The sequence below is a fragment of the Elaeis guineensis genome, chromosome 9 (genome assembly GCF_000442705.2).
Source record: "Elaeis guineensis isolate ETL-2024a chromosome 9, EG11, whole genome shotgun sequence".
NCBI classification, from domain to species: domain Eukaryota; kingdom Viridiplantae; phylum Streptophyta; class Magnoliopsida; order Arecales; family Arecaceae; genus Elaeis; species Elaeis guineensis.
In genome coordinates this window covers 27,858,170-27,866,852 of record NC_026001.2, presented here as the reverse complement: position 1 = coordinate 27,866,852, position 8,683 = coordinate 27,858,170, and the positions used below count along the sequence as shown (strand labels likewise).

The 8,683-nt window shown below is 36.6% G+C and overlaps 1 non-coding gene across 1 annotated transcript; it reads left to right on the top strand.

Annotated features, from left to right (window-relative positions):
- The first annotated feature begins 3,868 nt into the window (after positions 1–3,868).
- On the top strand, positions 3,869–3,974 carry LOC140851835 (small nucleolar RNA R71). The gene has a single exon (XR_012134592.1). It is a non-coding gene; the product is annotated as a small nucleolar RNA R71 (small nucleolar RNA).
- Positions 3,975–8,683: the final 4,709 nt, after the last annotated feature.

The following is an 8,683-nucleotide window of genomic DNA, read 5'->3' as shown; positions in this document are numbered from 1 at the left end:
GTTGTTCCTAATATTAATCTAACAAGAAAGCATAAATAAAAGCATATGATAGGGAGCAAATAAAGAACTCATGACAATTTAAATAAAAAGCATAATCTTTATTGCATATAAAGAAATACAGGAAAGTTTAAAATAATAAACCATCTCTGTGTCGTTACAAAATTTTTTCTCCACTCCCGAGACTGCTAGCCTAGCTGCTCATGAAGTAGTCCCTTTCTATTCCTCTATGCAAGGCTCTAGAAGAATTTCTGAGCTTCCCCTCCAATGAGAGTACAAAAGTCTTTTTATAGGTGTTAGGAGGGAGGAGTTTTACATGATTTTCCGATGTGGGACTAAAAAAAATATAAATCTTTCAACATATTTTTAAATATTATTTTTTTCCTTATTTTGAACTCGTCTGTAGTGCGCCCACACCCGCGTCAGCGCCCGTCCCGCGTCCACGCCGCATCCCGCATGTCCACGCCGCGTCTCGCGTCCGCACCCACGTTCACGCACGCCCACGAGCCAAAGAATTCACGCGCGCCCAGGCTTTTGAATCCACGTGAAACCGCCCAGATCAAATTCACGTGAATCTTTTTTTTTTTTATTCCAAAAAGAAACAAAAGTTCCTTCATGATGACATCGATATACTTTTTGGATTCCTTGCATAGTATCTTCATTTTCTATAATACCGGATGCATCTTTCTTTTATTTTAATTTTATTTTAAGTCTAATTTTCTTCAAACTTGAGTCTTTTTGATCTATGAATTGGACTCTTTGTATCGATGATCACCTTTCCTGTAAAACATAGAAAGAAACATCAAATTCTTAATAAATAAGATAAATTAAATATAATTTTTTAATTTAAAATACTTAACTTAAGTGTTTATCACACCCCCCAACTTGAATTTTTCTTATCCTCGAGTAAAATAGATATATCAGCATTGTGTACCGATTCGATTTTGAATCAAAAATTAGTTTAGGCATCCCAAAAGGTAGATGATACTTGGTCAGACCATTAAAGAGATATTTCATTGGATTATCAATTTGGCTAATTAGTGGCTGAGTATTAACTAAAGAAATTTCAGAGCTTTTCTTTCACCAACTCCCCACTTTACTCTTTAAATCCTCTAACTTAATGGGAAAGAGGTTTATTATCTTCTTGCAATTTAGTCCTTTTATATATATATATATATATATATATATAACATTGCCTACCTTTTTATGCGAACCACAACGCTTACTTAGGCGAAAGGGCCCGGTTACTCAGTAGGAGACCAATGTTGTTTTTCTCTCTCTCTCTTTTTTTTTTTTTTTTTTTTAAAGAGAATTTTTGCATACCTCGATCTTTCCACCCAATTTTTCATGAAGTAGATTCTTTATTGAGATCAGTAAGAAGAGGGTTGTAGAATCACTCCTAAAATTTGGTCTAGTTCAAACCCTACCATTCATTGGGTTTTCTTAATAATTTATTCCTCAGTATCTCTAAAATTATCTTGACCGTTAATCATTCATTTATTAGGATGCCTAATTGACTCTTAATCAAAATAAAATTTGAATGCACAAAACTAATTATTTCTGACCATACTCGAGGATTTGATTAATTCCCCCCCCCCAACTTAATCTACATTGTCCTCAATGGAGTAAGAAAGCAAAGAAAATAAAAGGAGAGAGTGCACCTGGGATAATTTTACTTCGAAAGTTGAAGATAGCTTCATTGATTAATAGGCTCTTGTTCTAAATTCCTGCAGCTGCGGTAAAGTAAAAAAATATGAAATCATTGGGTTGCCTCCCAACAAGCGCTAAGTTTTATGTCTTCAGCCAGACATCAAGTTTATTAACAGACTCTTCCATACAGAGTGGTCCTTTATTCTTTAAAAAAATGATGATCAGTTAAAACAAAATAGAAGAAATTTGGGTTGCCTCCCAAAAAGCGCTAAGTTTTACGTCTTCAGCCAGACGTCATATGCAATAAAACCAACAAAAGATGGGCAATGGCTCATACTTGATTGTCCATGGAGGAGTGGTTTTATCATGTGGTGTATCCAATAATATATTAACTTCTTTCATATATCCCTTAAAGTCATACACTCCAAAGTGAGCCAAGCAAGTATCTAAGGGGTCAGGTGCTAGAATTATGGGTGTTGCATCTTCTATAATATCTTTTAGTGTATCTACTTTGAAGCAACTATCCATTGATGGTCTTTGGGAAGCATCAAACACATTCAGTCTCAGTTTCTTATTCCCAAACGATACGTCCATGACTCCTGTCCTACAGTTGATGCATGCATTCGTCGTAGCTAGGAAAGGTCGTCCTAAGATAATGAGAATTTGTCTGGGGTTGCCACTTAATTCTATATCGAGAACCAAAAAATCAACTGGAAAGTAAAACTCATCTATCTTGACCAAGACATCCTCAAGCATTCCACGTGGTTCCTTAATTGATCTGTCGGCTAACTGTAATGTGACTGATGTGGGTTTCAGTTTTTCGAATCCAAAAAGTTCATACACCGAACTAGGTAAAAGATTCACACTTGCCCCTAAATCCAGAAGAGCTTTTTCAATGTGATAATCTCCTATAACACAGGAAATGATGGGGGCTCCTGGGTCTTTAAGCTTTGGAGGAGTGGCATGCTGGACGACAGAACTAGCCTGTTCAGTGAGACGTAATTTCTTTGGGATTTGTGATCTAGATTTATATTTTTGGGTACACAAATCTTTCAAAAATTTGGCATAAGCAGGACCTGTTTGATTGCATCTAGAAGGGGAAGATTAATTTGGACTTGCTTAAATAATTCCAACATCTCATCGAGTTTTTTTCCCTTCTTATCTACAGGAATAGGGGCTTTCAGGGCATCCAGAAATGGGGCTTTAGGCAAGTAAGATGATTCCGGTGTAGTTGGTTCCTTCTCTATTTTCAGGTCCTCCTTGTTCTTGGGTGATTTGGATTCGGTTAGAGGTTTAGGGTCAGTCTCATTGATTTTACTAGTGTGTTCAATGACCTTCCCACTTCTCAGAGTCATGATTGATTTGGCATGTTCAGAAAAAGCTTCTGGGGTATTATAACTCTCAATCACAAATTGCCCTCTTGGGTTGCTCTCGGGTTGGCTAGGTAATTTTTCTTCTTCCCTCCTACTGAATACAGTCGCTAGTTGACCTATTTGGGTCTCTAGCTTAGCAATGGATTGTGTGTGGGAGTTAAGGATCTGAGTGTTGACTTCTAATCGTTCTAGTGCTTTCAGAACTTTTTCCTCAAAAGCTGAGCTGTGACCAGTAGTAGATGGTTGAGGAGCATTTTGAAATTGATGGTATGATCCATGCCTATATGTTGGATCCTGATATTGAGGTCGAGGTGTGGCAGGACCAACCACTGGTTGTGGTCTCCAGGAAAAATTTGGATGGTTTCTCCAGTCGGAGTTATAAGTGTTCGAATATGGATCGTTTCCTGGTCTGCGAGCTTGTTGGACTTGAGCTTGCTGAACCTGCTCATGCACAAACTCAAAAAATTGAGGTGCGGCTGGGCATTCATTAACAAAATAGTTCGGACTTGCACACAATGCACAAACTTCTTGGATTGGATTAGGTGGAATCGGGGATTGTCCAGTGTTTAGAAGACGATCTAATTTTTGGGACAGTTCATCTACCTTTTGATGGATATCTATGGCATTTCCTACTTCATATATTCTACCTCTTTTTGAGTTTAACATGGGTTTATCTCTAATAGAGATAGACATATGATGTAATGAATTTTTACTTAAAATTTCAAACAGTTGCCATGCCTCATCCTCACTTTTCAGCATAAAAGTCCCACCGCATGATGCATCGACCATTTGTCGATGTCTTTCAGAGAGCCCATCATAAAAATATTGGATTAACTGCCACTTGGGTACAGCATGGTGGGAATATTTTCTAATAAGGTCTTTTAATCTCTCCCATGTTTCATGAAATATTTCTCCATCTAATTGGGAAAAACTAGTTATGGCTTTCCTTATTTGATTAGTTTTTCCTATGGGAAAATATTTCTTGAGAAACTCTCCTTGCAGCTGGTCCCAGGTTGATATAGTCATGGAATCCAAAGTATGTAGCCAGTATTTGGCTTTGTCCTTAAGTGAAAAAGGGAATAATTTCAACCTAAGAGCATCATCGGAGAAGTTGTGAATTTTGACAGTTGAGCATATCTCAAGAAATTCTTCAAGATGTTTATAAGGGTCTTCATTACTAAGTCCATAAAATGAAGGTAACATTTGGATTATACTGGACTTAATTTCATATTGAGTGGCCTCCATAGGGGGTACTTGAATACAAGGAGAGTAGGTATATGTGGAAGGAGTAAAGTACTCCTTCAATTGCTTGGGTGAATCATTCTCCTGATTTCGGTCCATCTTTTTATGTCTGTTGGCTCTAAAGGTTCTTTCTATTTCTGGATCAAAAGGTTGGATTTCTGGTCGTAACGATCTACGGCCAAGCATACACCTTACAATTATACTGTAGAGCACACACAGAATTTTTTTTTTTTATAATATATATTTTTATAATAAAGTGAGAAAAGAATGAATAAAATCTAAAGAGAAGAACCTAAGAATCTTAAATCTATGAAAAGAGAGAAATTAATTAATGTTTAGATGTTAATTGCAATCAACTTAAACAATCATAGACTCTCTATCCTAAGGTTAACTTAGATCTAGATAGCTCCTAACTTTCAAGACCGCTTTTGAGCACTCCAAGCTCAAGACTGACTAACTGACTCGGCCAGGTAAGCGTAAGATGTGGGAGGTTCCCTGCTCGTTGCTTTCCTTAGACACCAACTAAGTTGGACAGGTCAGTCAACGGAACCAATTGAAAACCACTTTGTTTAACCACTTGCCTTAGACACCGAGCAATTAACCAATCCACACTCGGTTCAACTCTAGAGCTTTCTTATCCTATTGAGCTCGAAATTCCTAGGGCTGACGTCTAGTTGATTTTAAATTAAGGTCTAGGTTATGCAAATGCAAGGGAGTGATTTGTGAGCCAAGGAAGGGTGATCAAATCCCCACCTTATCTGGTTAATGGGTTATTGCCCTTAAGATTAATTATGGAGATGCAATGCAAAGAAACAAGGTGTCCAATCAAGTTAGAAATTTTTATATTTGAGGTTACGCTATTTTAGTTAAGTGTTATGAAATGTCAGTGGTTTTTTTTTATATAATTTTATCTTTTTAAATTTTTTTTTTCAATTTTTTTTTTTTAATTCAACCGTGCCAAGATCCCCGGCAACGGTGCCAAAATTTGATGCGTAGTCGTTGATAGCACCAAAAATAACTCTACTCACTACGTAGGTAGGATGAGTCGAGATCGTATCCTCAGGGACCTTGGGCTAAGTTGAAATTGCAAGGTAAAAGAAAGAAGCGTTATTTTTGATTTAGAAAATAAATTATCGTAAAATTGAGGTAATTAAAAAATAAAGAGCTCGGGAGTTTTGAATTAATTTGCACTAGCAGAGTTGTATCTCTTTTTTAACTAAATAAATGTGATTAATCTTAGGAAAAATACCTGTCTTTCCTCGACACGCTCCGTACCCGTAGATCACGGCGCGTCTCCAGAAAGTACTAGGTAAACAACTCTTCTTTCCTCGGCACGCCTCGTATCCGTAGATCACGACGCATCTCTGGAAAGTAAAAGTTGTTCCTAAATTAATCTAACAAGAAAGCATAAATAAAAGCATATGATAGGGAGCAAATAAAGAACTCATGACAATTTAAATAAAAAGCATAATCTTTATTGCATATAAAGAAATACAGGAAAGTTTAGAACAATAAACCATCTCTGTGTCGTTACAAAATTTCTTCTCCACTCCCGAGACTGCTAGCCTAGCTGCTCATGAAGTAGTCCCTTTTTATTCTTCTATGCAAGGCTCTAGAAGAATTTCTGGGCTCCCCCTCCAATGAGAGTACAAAAGTCTTTTTATAGGTGTTAGGAGGGAGGAGTTTTACATGATTTTCCGATGTGGGACTAAAAAAAATATAAATCTTTCAACACATTTCTAAATATTATTTTTTTTCTTATTTTGAACTTGTCTGCAGTGCGCCCACACCTGCGTCAGCGCCCGTCCCGCGTCCACGCCGCATCCCGCATGTCCACGCCACGTCTCGCGTCTGCACCCACGTTCACGCGCGCCCACGAGCCAAAGAATTCACGCACGCCCAGGCTTTTGAATCCATGTGAAACCGCCCAGATGAAATTCACGTGAATCCTTTTTTTTTTTTATTCCAAAAAGAAACAAAAGTTCCTTCATAATGACATCTATATCCTTTTTGGATTCCTTGCATAGTATCTTCATTTTCTATAATACCGGATGCGTCTTTCTTTTATTTTAATTTTATTTTAAATCCAATTTTCTTCAAACTTGAGTCTTTTTGATCTATGAATTGGACTCTTTGTATTGGCGATCACCTTTCCTGTAAAACATAGAAAGAAACATCAAATTCTTAATAAATAAGATAAATTAAATATAATTTTTTAATTTAAAATACTTAACTTAAGTGTTTATCACAGATCCATTTACACCCAATGGATACAATGTCCTCTAATGAATCCACTAAGATCAGACTTGGCTGGAATGCATCAAGTCAATCTTTGACCTTATTACTTCCTTCTATTTCTTGGAATCAATGTCGTACATCATCTCGTCATATGTCTTAAGATCAACTACTTGATCCCTATCTCCTACGAAAAATATTTTCTCTACATCTTTTGAAAGCATACCTAAGTACCTTTCATGAGGATGGGAGACCTTACTAGATCTATGAGGTGGTGGAGGTCCTACACTAACTGGCTCAGAATGAATAGGTACAACTAAATCTCTAACTTGTTGCTCTTTAAAGACTTTTTCTTCGAGCTCAATATCCTCCCACTACCACCAGCTTAGGTAAACTATTTTTTTAAAATATGGTATGATAGATCACAGTCACAGTGTGGTCCACTTAAAAGCATAATTAGTATTTTATTCAACAGATTAAAGTATGTCCCTAAAGAAGTAAAGGTTAGTGAGTGAACCTCATTATGGATCAGATCATATCCAATAAGGTTCTAATCCTCCTTTCTGATACCCCGTTGAGCTGAGCCGAATTAGGAGGAGTCTACTGTGAGACTATACCATTTTTATGAGATAATCCTGAAATTTTCACTAAGATATATACCTCCTCGATCCAATCGAAGAACCTCAAGAGATTTTCCATCAAATGGGCCTGTATATAGTGGTGCTCTCCACATGTCCCACAAGAGATAGTTTGGTTAATTTTTCTTGAAGGTAGAATCCACAAACTCAGAATTTGTGTGTCAAGAAGACGATCTCTTTCTAAGTTTATATATCCTGTCCTCTTCAAAATGATCTTATTTGAGGTACCACATATACTTAGATTTATCTCATCTATAGATCTCTCAGATCTATGTCATACTCACTGTCTGAATACATCAACATGCAAACATATGTGACATATCTTCATAAGGTGTGTCATCATTCTTCTTTAGGTTATCCAGGTAGGAGGATAATTTTCATCTGAGTGGCCGTCAGTACTGCAGTGGAAATATTATCCCTTGCCTGACGTCTTCTCCTTGAGAAGATCCTTTCTTGGCTCATTCTTCCATAGACCTCTTGTTCTAAGAGACTCATTTCTGAAATCAGATTTTTCATAGTAAGAACACAGCCCCTTGAACTTTTCAAGATCTCCTTAGTGATCACCAACATATTCAGTAATTTTAGTAATGCGCTATCATTCTCATTCATATGATAGTTTACTATAAACTAACCAAATAAACCATTAAAGGACTACTGGATCAAATCCACTTAGTTTCTCATGATGGTTATCTTGAGCTCATAAGGTCCTTAACCATTGTCAAACAATAATCATGGATGGACTACTCAACGTGCAGTCTGGCTCCGCTCACTACATAACTATTGTAGGTGAGTTATCATAGCTCTAAATTTTTGATGTCCTCGTATGGTACTAAGGTCAAGATATAGTGCTTAACCTAATTGATGTCATCCATCTGTTTCTCAAGTGTTGAACATTTCAATGATTGGATAGTTTGGTAATGCTAGGAAATCCTGGTCTACAACATATCCTAACCCTTTCTAGAGTTCAAAACCATTCTGAAGTCCTAAGTTAGTTCTTTGTAGTTCTTGTCGATCAATTGGTTGTATCTTGAACTTGGTCAATTAAATTGGATTTGGGTTTCAAAATAAGTCAAACACTTATCAAGTCTAATCTCATTAGACTAATAAAATCTAGTCTGAGTCAAACTTAAACTTGAATCTAATCAAATTAAATCTAATTTAACTTGATCAAGACCCAATCCTATTATTTGATCAAATCAAATAATTTAGCAACTATTGTAATTTGAAAGAGTCCTAGTCCAGAGGGACTCCAGTGACCCAGTCCAGTGGGACTCTAGATGTTCCTCCTTACTAACTCTTAGTAAATTATAATTTAACAGAGTCCTTGTCCAGTGGGACTCTTAAGTAACAGAGTCCCAATCCAATAGGACTCTAGATGGGCTATGGAGTTTGAAGCTGAGTTATAAACTGAAGAGAGAAGAGAATTCTAATTAGATATTTGTATTAGATTTTTAAAATTTATTCTAGAAACTTTAAGAAATAAATTAGACTGTCACTATTTCTTTAGATCCCAACACTTATTGAGTTAGGAAGCGGGAACCCCTATAC